Below are 13,488 nucleotides of genomic sequence, written 5' to 3' on the forward strand. Positions count from 1 at the left end.
ATGTTGTGGATCTATAAGAAATAAAGAAAGCGAAAGCGGCCGTGAAAAAGTGGTGCTTCTCTCCTTTCTCTTGTATCTGAAGAGGAACCAACAAGAACTTTGCTTTCTGTATTATCGAATAAAAGTAAATGACATGTCGCAGGCTAAAACAGGCTAAGAACTGCAGCGCAGAAGCCCCATAAGCCAGATAGATTGATAGACACGGTGTATATGTACATCGAACTTGGGGCGCGGCCTGGCATTCAGGGCAATGTGGTCAGGTAATATTTAAAAGTGCAAACAGCAGGGTGAATTATTCATTTACGAAGAGTAAAAGGCAGAGGGAACCAAGGCGCATATTTTAGTCGCATACATATTAAGGCAAGACATTTTGAAGCTATTGAATGCATAGGAAAACTTTTTCGTTGGTTTTACTGAAACGCAGGAATAATAAAGCGGACTGAAATGAATATGCACCAAAATAATGTGCCGCTGACGAGAGCCGAACGCACAATCCCCGCGCTTCCCCTGTGTGGCACTACCGTCGAGTCACGGCGACGAGTGTTCCGACATCCTCATTCCAGGATATAAATTTCTAGAAAATATTTTGATAGCAGGAAACTGGAAAGGTTTGCCTAAGCAAGGTGCGTATAACCTGCTATTCTTCGATGGAGGAATGGATATGGGGAAATAATGAAGAGATTATTTAAGGGGGAAAGATGGCGGTGGGATAGATTATTATTATTATTATTATTATTATCACGACGACGACGACGACGATGATGATGATGGTGGTGGTGGTGGTCGTGTGATGATGATGATGATGGCTGCACGGCCTACGGTTTTCCTATAACGCGTACATGCACACTTCAGAGCACAGATCTCTTCGCGGAAACTGGTTGAGGTAACTGCAGTACAGCTAGGAGACTCTCCATAGCACTCGTATTTTTGCAGCTGCTAGTATCCCTGCCATCATTAAACCGATTAGTAGTAGCTACAGGGCTTTGAATATTTGTCGCAGCAGGGCTTTGATGAGAAGCAATAGTGATATTTTGGCGCCCCGTGGTACTTGTACTGTCCGACCACGGTCCTTGTTTGTGGCGCGAGCGCCGCCGTACATTTACTTGCGCGCTTGCACTGCTTGCTTGAGGTAACGACTTAGTAAGATCAATGCTGATTGTGTCACCTTTTGCTCTCCTTGCGTAATCGGAACCATATAGCTCTCATTTCAACTTACAGCTTGTGCCCGCCGACGACACAATCATACCCTCCGGTGCTGCACTTGCCCTTCTTATGCGGTTCAGTATTTTAAAGCGAAACTTTATTTGCCTCTTCCTTCGACTTTCCTATGCTTCTGCTGCTGCTGCTGCTGCCGTGGCTGCTGCTGTCCGGCGAAGCCGCCAACGCCGGCCACGTCAAGACGTAGTTGAGACGCACGCCACTAACACCGGCCGCGTCGGGACTTGGTCGAGACGTGGCCCTTACACAAAAACATAAAAGGCATGCCTTGTCGGTGTTTTGTTTCATGACATTTCTTTATGAGCTGTCATTCTCAAAATTCGAAGGAATAACTTTGTAAAGAATGTAAGACAAGGTATGCGCCATGTCGAGGGCCTGCGCGGTTGTGCTTCAGAATGATTATTCGCCAAGCGACGCCCGCAGCGTCAATGCCGGATTTCCTGCGACACGGGGTCCTTAACGGGACAGTACATGGTAGCAGTGTGGCAAATGGGAAGACAACCAGAGAAGCTCGTGTCAATATTTACACCCCGTCGCCTCTGCACCACGTTCTCTGGATGCTTAACTAAGCGTGACCCCTCCCAAATTTTGCGCAGGAGCTGCCGCTCTTGTCTCCGTGCTCTAGAATAGTTGATTATTGGGGTAGGTGGTTTTCCATAAGTGAACTAGTAACATAGCGCGATAAAACCACAGATACAAGAAAGGTGGACAATGACAAGCGCTACTAACCACTGTTTAATGAAAGGATAGAACCGTACACATATATTCTCTTGTCAGGCATGCGCATACCAAGCAAAAAAGAAAAAAAACAGGTACATGCACATCAAAAGTGGTTCCGCGATAAGTCAAATTTGGCATCTAGTGATGAGCATCCGTGCTACCTGCAACAACAATCACAGTAGAGGGAGGAGATGGGAGAATATTAGCGAATGAATAGAGAGAGAGAAAGAGAGAGAGGGAGGCAGTCTTGTGAGCTACAACGCTTCAACCCAGACTGGCGCGGAAGCGTGCAATTTGTGCCGACGAGACGAGCGCTCGCATAAAGCGTTGAGCGGAGCAAGAACAACAAACACAAGCGGATCAGGCAAATTAACATTGCTCATCCCGTCACGACTGCCGTATGCCGTCAATATATCACTGCAATATAACTTCAATGAACGCAAACAGCAAACAAAGCTTCGCTGACATTGTTTTCACAGCGCGTGGGATCTGCAGATTTCTCATCTGCTTTTCTGTCTTTGGGACAATCATTGGAATTCGCCTCATGTGGTCCAACGAAACTCGCGCACTTCATTTTTTAGGCTGCACAAATTCATGCAATGACTGCAAGCCGAAGCGATAAAAGTCGATGAGCTTAATTCTTGAACACAGAAACCTTCAAAACTCTTCGGAGCTAATGTCACTGACGACGCGAAAATTGAAGGCTTCACTAGTGCGATCCCCATGCAGAATGAACGACAGGACCTTCTGGGTGTTATTGGATCTTCCCTTTGAGTGCGGGAGTTGGCCGACGTTGAGGAGGATTTTGAGACAACACTGAAGGTTTATTTACTTTATTTGCAGTAACAACACAAAGTAATTAACCGTCAAGAATATTTGACGGACTGCAGCAAATCGGGCGCTGCAGCCCGTGGGAAGAAGGTCGAAAAAAGGAATGAACGAAGGAATTATGGCTCTTCGCCCTGTTCCTCGCTTTTAACCCCTTTGGTCTCTCGGGGTCACGTCATTTTCGGCCAGTCGTCGAGCCCGCTAAGGTGTTGTCATTTTCCTCCAATGGTATGCGCCCATGCAAGTGCCGTCACACTCGGCAGATGGGGTTGCCCCAAGGGATCCACTGTCGGACGGGTGACTTGTCACCGGCGTAGCCTCCTGGTCTGCAAGCGCTCAGCTGGAGGAGGTGGGTTGTTCTTCGAACGACCTTTCAGATCTGCAAAACAGCTTTGCTCGAAACCAAGATCGACTACCTGGAACCGTGACAGGCTCCCGTTGCACTTTCGGGAAGAGTCAAGCAGGGGTGGCGACAATAACTCGACGAGCGCGCACGAGGTGGAGGTCGCCAAGTCGGCTGACAGGTCCGGGAACGTGTTAGACGCGCTCCTGCGCTCCTTAATTGGAATGCGACGGCGATTGGATGTGGTCGGAGAACTCGAGTGATGCCAGGAAAAGGGTCAGTATCTAAATTGTCGTTGCACGCACACGGCTTTCAGAATGTCTACGGAGGCTTGCGCAGCTGCTTCCTCTGTAACTACGTTTTTCTTGGTGAATAAACACACTTCATCTGTGACTTTAGGAGCCGCATTAGCGGGATAGGTGTTGAGAATCGGCCTTGGTACGCAACATCAGTTATTCGAGACATCGAGTTTCTTTTTTTCCTAATGTCAACTATTGCGGTCAATATCTCCTGTTGACGACTATTACCTATTGTTTTGTTCGGCGAAAGTCCGCGCGTTGAGATATATTTGGTGGCAGTAATGACATTGCCTGCTGCTATTGCGCACGAAAAATTAAATATGCAGATACGGAAAAACATGCTGCCCGAGCTTTCATAAAATGCGCAGCGAAGTAAGCTTTTGTTCATAGCGGGGTATTGTTCTTTCACAGAATGTAATCTACGGATAAGAGGCCATGCGCAGGCCGTTATGACCAAACCATTATTATTATAGGTTCCCTATTAAATGATAATAAAAACTGCACCTGGTCCGAAAGATGTTTCCAAATAAAAATCAAAAATCGCGTTCGCATTAGAGCACACAGTATGCTTTAGTGTTCGCTCATCTAACGTAGAACAATGCACGTTATCGCATAATGCGAAACAGAATTTCACGCATCATACGGCAGGTTTAGTGTGATAGCTTCTTATGCACGAATGCTTGCTCACAATGCCTGCAGCTCTTGGAGCTTCAAAAATGTCATAGGCACTACCACATAACGGGACATCTGCCGCTTGCACGAAATATGGGGTAAAAGCGTGCACATTGTGCTGAACTGCGTCCTTGTTCTTTTATACAAGTGATGCGTTCGTTGTTAAAAAATGAATAGCTTGAGCTCCAGTGTCCAAATAAAAGCTCAGCAAATGTACGCGAATGCAAAGGGCAAGAAAGTAACCATGGGCGCCTATAACGTAAAGCTATTCCAAACTTTTCTATTCGAAATCTGCAATCAGACCACCACGATTCGTTAAAAGCTTTTATTGGTGCACGCACACATCGCCTGTCTGTCACGCGACATCACGAAAACTGCGATAGCTACCAACCTGATGTGACATGTAGACAGTGATTATGCATGATTGGACAGAACAAAAACAATAGTTATTTCTGATTCGACGCCTTTTTGCCATTAGAGCTCGGCTCTTGATAAGCTTTAGGGCTGCACTCATTTCAGCTGCCTGTCATGCGAAGTCACAAAACTGCGAAAACTAACCGCGTCAAAATGACGTGCACGCGTTAAAGATGCATTAATATGCCGAACAAATCTGAACTTTTTTTCCTGAATAGCTGCAGGCTGCCCCTGCAAACGTATTTGCTTACTGTTGTGGATATGAGTTCTGAAGATGAAAGCACATCTATTGCGGTAGCAAATATATGGCGCATTTCTGCTATTGCTGTCGCGGTGAAATCCCGTACGAAGTCCAACGGCAAGAACATTGTCGAAGCGCGCTGTATTTTGTACGTGAGTGAATGCGTGTGAGAGAGTCCAAAAAATGGTGGCTCCATCTCGCGCATGCAGAAAGGGCGAAAAAACTGAGGAGAGGACTTACCCCGTTCCTACGTCAGGAGAAAAGTGTGGAGCGCGTTCCTTACGGTGGCATTATTTCGCTGTAGTTGTCATATTGTCGTGGCACAATGGCTATCGTTGTGTGTGCTCACAAATTGTCGATTCGTAGGTTTCATACCGTGAGAAAGGTGTCATATGCGCAGAATTTATTTTGTCTGCGTATTTTGTTCCGACGTGTTATATAAACCGTGCTCTACCACCTGTTGTTGTGGCCACGTGAGACTGCAAAAAGTAAAAAGCGTGAAACGAGCGCCCATCGAATGCCGTGCCGCAAGTACCACACCACAGACTAAGGAAGCCCTGGGAATATATTTTACTTATTCGGTGGATTCACGCTAACATGTCATCACAGATTCAAACCTCTGTGCTTCAAAATATGTACGATAAACTACTTGCCGTCCAGTGACAGTTGTGCAGTGTTCCTGCTTTTCCCAGCGGACTACACATTTTTGGCACATGAAACAGTCACGCGGAAGGATGCGAAAGGAGCCGCTACTGTGGGTAATTAAGGTAAGAACCGCCCTTGCTGCAACAATGAAATGTGTTTGCTCGAGGGTCGCAGGGACGTCATGGTAGCCGGATGCGGTGCAAGATTGAACAAGCCTCGAAGAAGAACGAAATGAAATGAACAAAAAGAAGAGCAGAATCAAATGGTAGGACTGGCTTATTGCCTCCCTGCGTACTCTTCCCCACAAAAGGCCTACTGGATTTATCAGCCGAAAGGCAATAAGCCAGTCCTACCATTTCATTCCACTCATTCAAAACTCGTAACACGCGCAGTAATAAAATCGTGTTTCAATAATTCCCTGACGAAGTCATGTGACCACCAAGTGGAAGCCAGTGTCAGAGATCAGGCCAAACGTCTGCAAGATTATGTACCCGATTCTTATGCTCAACTTTGTCGCGTAGGGCTTAAGCAGGAAGTTTAAAAACGCATAGAATGGAAGCAGTGCCACTGCTACAGCAAAGGAAGTTACTGTGGTACCATACATTCATTGCATTTAACATAATCTAAGAACCATCGCAGCAAAATCGGGGCTGGACATGGTTTTCTCTGCCCCTGAGCGTCTTTAGAAGCTATGCAAACAGGTTAATACAGAGATTAATAGAAGGCGCGCATGTTCTTCTCAACATCGGAAACAATTTGTAACCTGCACTCGTAACGTTGTCTATGCCATTGCCTTTTGCTGGGCAAAAGCGTATGTTGGTCAAACCGGCAGATGCATCAAGGAGAAATTAAAAGAGCATCTATATAACGTCACTAGGGTAGTATCGGGTCATTTGGGCATCTATTTCCGAGATTGTACCTGCAAACCCATGCATGAAAGTACTGCCATTCTGTATAGGGCTCATAGCAGGATGACAAGGGAGATTGTGGAGGCCTAAGAGATTGCAAAATTAGAAGAAAAGCGCGTAAGCAAGCCGTCGCTATCGCTATCTGAAAAGGAGATGCGATTCCTTGGTTTATCTTTGTAACCATTGCAGTATATTTTTTCACCATGCCTTGCACACGTGTACGGTTCATCGACATGCACCACTGAATGTTCTTTCTTGCGGTCACATTTGTTTCCGTTCGTACGGTATATGTTTATCAATGCATGCTAAAATAAAATCTACAGTTGAAACTTCAAGCGCTGCCTATGTATATCTGTTTCTTTCTACGTCTTCGTTAAGTCGCGCTTATACACTCCATCAGCGAGATCAGCGAGTCTATAATTGTTGGGACACCTGCTATCGCCTGACTTGAATAGTGGAATGACGTTCGCTATTCTCCAATCGTCGGCAAAGCATGCCGATTTAAAAGACTGCTGAAATACTAACTGACATATGGCACGTTAGTTTGAGTAGCGTATTGCTGATACCGTCAGGCCTCGGGCTACGATTCTGCGGCAGTGTCTAGATGGCGCGTGCTACACCATATTCACTTATAAAATTGATTGGCATTGGTGAAATGTTATTCGGTCAACATCATCGGTTAATTCGCGTAGCGCAGCCTCATTTATAAATACTTGTGCAAAACGTTTGTTAATGATCTCGCTTGTAGATTCAATGAAGAGCACATCACCTTTTTCATCCTTCAACGCAGGTATCTTAAATCCAGGCTTGTGATTTATGTATTGCCAAAACTTTGCTGGTTTGTTTCACAGCAAGCTGACTAAGTTTGGTTAAAATACTGATCTCTAGCTGCTATAATTGGCGCCTCAACCTTATTCGAAGCCTCCTTACAGTTTTCCCAGTCCCGATCTGCGTTTGTTTGCTTGGTCCTGCGGTATACTCTTTTCTTTCTATTTATACAGTTTTTTTTACCTCTTTCGTGAACTACCTTTTTTTTTTGCCTCTTTCGCGATAGTTGGAACCGATTGGCGCAGGACAGCAGTAAATCGAAATTGCAGGGGGAGGCGTTCGTCTCGAAGCGGACATCAAATAGTCTGCTGCTGGTGATGATGATGATGAAATTTCGACTACATAGGTGTAACTGCAATAATTGAAATATAGGCATTTTTACCTATATAGGAGGATTGAACTGTCTCATGTGGAGTTCTATATATTAGGAATGGTTTCCTAGCATCTTCGCTTAACTAAACAAAGCGTCTTGCTTGTTTAACGCAAAATTAAGGGGCAGATTATTTGTGATGTCTATGCAAATTTCAAACTTCGTAAGGTAATTGGAATTTTTCTAATAAGTTAGGCACAGAAGCACCTGACAAATGAGTTTAAATAACGGCGCGAAATTCTTCCTACTGCTCCGGGAGAACTATAAATGCTCGTGATGTCAATTTTAGCAAATGAATAGACCCTTAGGGCATGTCTGTATGGAAGGATGAATGTGTGTTGTTCAAATACAGCATTTCTAAGAAATTTCTCTAGCAAGTGTTCGAAAATTTTCTAAAAAATAGGCCTATCCCCAGTGCCCCAAAAGATTGCGTCTTACGCAGAGTTGCCCCTTGTTTTTAAATGAGGGAGAGCATAAACGTAAAGTGTGCGCTGAAAATAAGAATATGACTACATTTTATGTATTGCTAATAAATACAGGTTTCCTTCATTACTTAGGTTCTTGTCTTCTACGAAGATTCAAAGGCGTCGTCGGAATAAACAAAGTGCCTTGTTTGCATTTCGTTGATATTAGGCCTAGGGTACGGATAATGTGTGACCGAAGGTCAAAGAGCGCTGATGATTTACTTCCTTAGCAGTAAGTTGTGTGTACAAGTGCTCGGACACTTGGCAAGTGTGATTTGCTAATGGCGCAAAATGCCGCCTGTGACTGTGGGAAATCTATAAACCCTACGGAGGTGAAAGTCTATAAAAATGGTTTAATATAAACGGCAAATGCGCTCACATAGTGCACGCCGTGCGCACAATTTACAGCATTTGGGTAAATTTCTTATTGACGGGCTAGAAAGCTTTTTACGCTCAAGAGGCTTCAAGTGGGCGAGGTACGCGAGTAGCGTTCTGAACTACCTGGTTCAGCTGCAGGCATCTGACATTGCTATTTCAAGTGCTTAAGAGGAAGCTTTAGCTTGGGTGCTCCTATCTAAATACATGTAAAATGAGAATTCGTTTTTCTCGGCGACTACTGCACCAAATTTGATGAGGTTTGTTGCATTTAAAAGAGAACTTGAAATCTAGCGACTCTATGTCTCGAATTTTTGACTTCAGTCGTGAATGTCTTATTAAAAATTGGCAAAAATCAAAACTTTTCAAAGAACGATACTATCAAGTTTACAACTCTTTAACTCAACAACTCAAAATAATAATACAATTCTGTGAATTGTATTTAATAGTACATTTGAAGCGGACAAAATTGATGTGTTACACATGAATATAAAAAATTTTGTAATAAGGAAATACAACTTTTGCAGAACCCTTGTAAGCAAACGTAACAAATTCACGTAAGATGTAAAATGACATAATGAATTTGTCCGCTTTGAATGATCTAATGGATACCGTTTACAGAACCGCGATATCGGTTCTTTATGCAGAGTTATGAATTTGTAAACTTCGTGATCCTATTCTTTTAAAACGGTCATATATTTCAAAATCTCTTTAAGAAAATTCAAGCCCTAAATCAAAATTCAGCTTCCAATAGTCACTAGAATTTAACTTTCTTTTTCAAATGCAACAAATTTCATTAAATTGGTCAAGAGGTTATCACATAGAAATGTTTTTGCCTTTTACATGCATTTGAATACATCGCGTCGGAGTTGGGCCCGAGCTAAAGCTTCCTCTTAAAAAGCAAACTCCGTGGACAATGCCACTATTCTTTTAATATAACAGAAGTCTGCAATCGTTTGTTCGAAGATCCAAATTCAAAAGCATACAGGATATCAATTGTCCCCTCGTCTAAATTTATGAACAATACTGAAGAAGAGCAGCCTGTTGCGTCCTCAAAAACTGCGTAAAGAAGAAAACAGAGTCCTCCAGGAAACATATATCGAGCTTTTAAAGACACCATTGTAGGAAGGACATCTTCAAATATGCCCCCTCAATATATTCTGAAGATCAAGAGGAATGTATGGCCACATTTGCATTGTATAATGCACAGCGCACACTTCAAGGAGGGACAACAAAACCGCTCGAGAAGTATACCCAATGATAGGAATCTAATTCACTTCAACATAAATAATTACATAGGAAAGTCAGAGCAACAGGTTTTTTTCATCTCTTACAAAGCCCAAATTATTTTTTTTTTATTCTAGCGTACAGATACAGTAAACCTTGAAAATATTATGGGAGTGGATTCAGAGCACGTAAGAGCAGCATTTTGTGCTGCAGGGTCTTGTTTCGGTAAAGCATTGTTTCTTTCAGAACTTTTTTGCGTCCTGAAACACCATTACTGACACAGGAACAGTGCGTTTTGAAGGCCATAAACATAACTCTCCCGTACATTTTGACGTCATCCTCAGGCCAGAAAGGTAGTCATGCCAAACAGATATAACAGTGCAACCAAATCCAAACAATTGCTCTTTTTCTGTGTGCGCATTGTGTTCCAGCTTGAATAAAACGGCTGCTGCTAGCTAAAATGCTTAACCTTTCGCCCCTGTTCATTATGAAGAACACGTTGAATTTTTACATAACGATCGCGTTTGCTACGTGTCTGATTTTTCAGTTCATATCGCAAATGAGGGATCTGCCGTTTGCTCTTGCGGCGCATCAGCGTGTAAAACTAGAAGCGAGATCTGACAGGCGTCCACCTAAGCCCATGGCTCCTCCACCGACAACTCGAAGGCCGCCTACACCATGTCCGGGTGGTGAGTAAAGTTGTTAATGTCTTTTTTCGAGAACGCATTTCTTCAGCACATGTGCAGGCTTCAAGCAAAACTGTGCAACACAGCAGCGGAGTACAAAACTTACGCTTTCTTTCTGTATTATTGATGAAAAGCGTCAAATAAAGCAGTGAAAGTAGGCAATATTCTCAGGTGGCTGATCGTTAAGGCAGCGAGCCAAATACGTAGGTTGGCCTATTCTCATATGGGTGCACAATACGCGTAGTGACAAGGATTTTGATGCGACAGGAATTAAACGTACAAGTAATGTGTAGTATGTATTCAAGAACATTGCGCGTTGAAGCTGACTCGTACTATTTACCTGCTGGTGAGTTACTCTGTATAATTAGCACTTTAGTAGATATATATTTACGTGATATATCAAGCGTAGTGAAAACCAGCAGAACATTTGTAATTGAAGAGTTCATAGACGGCTTCAATTGATAAAACTCATAAGCGGTTTGTACGCGCAGCATCGGCGGACCATATGGTCACAAAATTTGAGGGATAATTAAAGCAGCCCGAGAGAGCTTATATAGGTATTGATGAATATTTTTCGACTAGTACAAGTTGTAATGTTATCTCATTAATAAATTAAATTATAGGGTTTTATGTGCTAAAACCATGAACTGACTCTGAAGCACGCCGCAGTGAAATTTGTACCACCTAAAGTTCTTTAACGTGAGCCTAAATTGAAGTACGCGGGTGTTCTTGCATTTCTCCCCCATCAAAATGCGTATGCCGCGGCTGGGATTCGATCACGCGACCTTGTGCTTAGCAGCCCCACATCTAAGCCAGTGAGCACCCACAGCGGGTAATGTTCCATTCCAATCGGCTAGCTGTAGTTTGAGTGCCATTTAGTTTCTTCACATTTTGCGCGAAAGCAGTGTCCTTAGCACATTTCTTTTTCTTTATTGCTAGCTCCGGCTTATTTACTTTTCTTGGAGGGTAATTGTGTGGAAAGTAGGTACAAATAAACTCATACACCCCAAGTGTTCAAAGCATTTGGCATTCAGAAAGCAGTAAGTGCCATAGCAGTAAACGTAAAGTGTTGGAACGCCTGTTGTCCATTTATGGTTGCCCTTATAGTACAAATCGAACTAGATAATGTTTCGAAAAATATTTTACCTACAACGAATACGTACGAAATAAAAGAAAGAACTTTTCAAAGCAGAAATTTAACAAAGCTCAGTTGGTGGAATATAGTTTGGGCATGATACGTACTGTGTAATAAGGTTGGTTCGATGGGGACACAAGGCCCAGGCAAAGCAATGAAACGATTATTATGAGACGCACGTGAAGGTATTAATCTTTTTTGTTAGTGGTGTGCCATGTATTTTTTAGTTTCGTTGACTAATCGGGTACAATGAGTTCGGCGGTACACATTCAGTTACGATGATATAAAAAAACTGCGTACGAGATCATATTGGTTATGATACAATATATGTGGTTATAATCTTAAAGTTTCATGTGCTTTTTTGAAAAATCGACTGTGGCATGTGACATAATTGTAACCATCGAATTGAATTAATCATAGGCGGACATTAGGTACAAGAGAAATCGGAACACATATTAAACGAATAAGAAAAATTGGCTAATTTCTTAATTAGTTACTTTACTGTAGCAAATGAAATTTGCGCTCGTAGCACACTTCTCGCGTCAACTGATGCCATCTCAATCTATCTGATGAAATGAACAGCGCGCTAGCCGTAGCGTGCGCTTATACGTCCTTTGAAGTTACGTACCGGCCAGTTACAGGCTTTGTTGCGAGCCTCTCTTAACATTGAAGCCCTGCTTACTGCTATTGTGCAAACGCATGCGCAGATTGCCTAGTGGCAGCTTCTTGGTGCCGACCACACGGCTCTGTTTCACCGCCTGATGATATCAATGAATCGCATTGTGCAGCTGGTGCGCGTCTCAGTGAAAAATTCATCTTTAGAGTGACCATTACCGCATTATATTTCAGTAATATGCTTACTTCACCATAGCCAGCTTCCATCCTTGTCAGTGGAGTTGTTCTTACTGGCAATGGCTTTATTCAATGCGAAGTGTTTCTTTGCTTTGTCGGAACTAGTTTTAGAGCAAGGTCACGCTCATGGATTCACTATTTGTCTAGGAAAAATGTGGGCCTCTCCGGGAAAAACTGGGTTTCGCGCTAGACTGCTCTAGGTTCGCGCTAGGTGCTGAGAAATGCGGACGTATTTGACTGCATCATTTTTGGGCATACTATACGCGTCATACGGGAAGCAATTGCGTTCCTACTAAGAGATAAAGGTTGCCCTGATCCTCACCGGGGATTTCTACGTATAGCTCTATTAGCCCTCCAACCACTGGTTCCCCCATTCCATGGATGAAGTGCTGGGCGCTACCCTAAGAGCCATATAGCGGGCCCACTACGCGATATGCATTGACCAAATGTTCAATAAAGCGGTCGAACTAACCACCTGCAACTAGATATTGCACTTCAGCACGCATAGGCCGCTATTGTCTACATTGGTAGCAAATATGGGGAAGGAGAAGCATAAAATATTGCATTTAGGAATAGCATACAGGAAATAAAATTTCTGCCCACCTATTTGTGCGGTAAGTACCTTTCCAAAATGCTTCGAATATCAGAAAGTAATTATCAAGGATTGTTTCTGGTTCATTGTTGCCTAACAAGGTTTTAAAAGAATTCCCAGTCACAGCGACACATGTTTCTCTTGCAGTTAACAAAGGTCGAAGAGGGTGACCTTCAAGTGCGGCACTGTTTGCAACTGATGAAGCTTGTAAAGTTCGAGGGTGCTTCTTTACAGTGTGAACATTTTTAGTCAAATAAAAGAGAGCACCAACTGTTTGTGCAAAGATGCCTTTATGTCTATCCTTTACGGTTGGACCACCTACCTAAGCATCATTGCTTACAAGCAAAATACCTACTCTCGATTCGCATGTGCCTTGACCGAGCGCGGCAGCTCAGTCAACGTGGTGGCATGCAGGTCCTGGTTTAGATTTCTGACGGTGCCGGCCAAAATTGAATGGGCTGTGGGACACACTAACGCTTCGTATGGTAATTTTAGTGCACTTCAGTCCCTTGTCACCTCGTTTACAGATTGCAGCACGCAATTTGTTCTTGTCATATATATATATATATATATATATATATATATATATATATATATATATATATATATATATATATAACATGTAAAGATTTTAATAGACGTGATAGATGTTATCTGCAGGATTATCGATT

At 43.1% G+C, this 13,488-nt stretch overlaps 1 long non-coding RNA gene across 1 annotated transcript; it reads left to right on the plus strand.

The window, feature by feature from the left end:
* The first annotated feature begins 9,953 nt into the window (after positions 1–9,953).
* Positions 9,954–13,100, plus strand: LOC129383282 (uncharacterized). The gene is made up of 2 exons (XR_008611156.2): positions 9,954–10,241; positions 12,965–13,100. It is a non-coding gene; the product is annotated as an uncharacterized lncRNA (long non-coding RNA).
* Positions 13,101–13,488: the final 388 nt, after the last annotated feature.

Source organism: Dermacentor andersoni, chromosome 8 (assembly GCF_023375885.2).
Source record: "Dermacentor andersoni chromosome 8, qqDerAnde1_hic_scaffold, whole genome shotgun sequence".
In the NCBI taxonomy this organism is placed as follows: Eukaryota; Metazoa; Arthropoda; class Arachnida; order Ixodida; family Ixodidae; genus Dermacentor; species Dermacentor andersoni.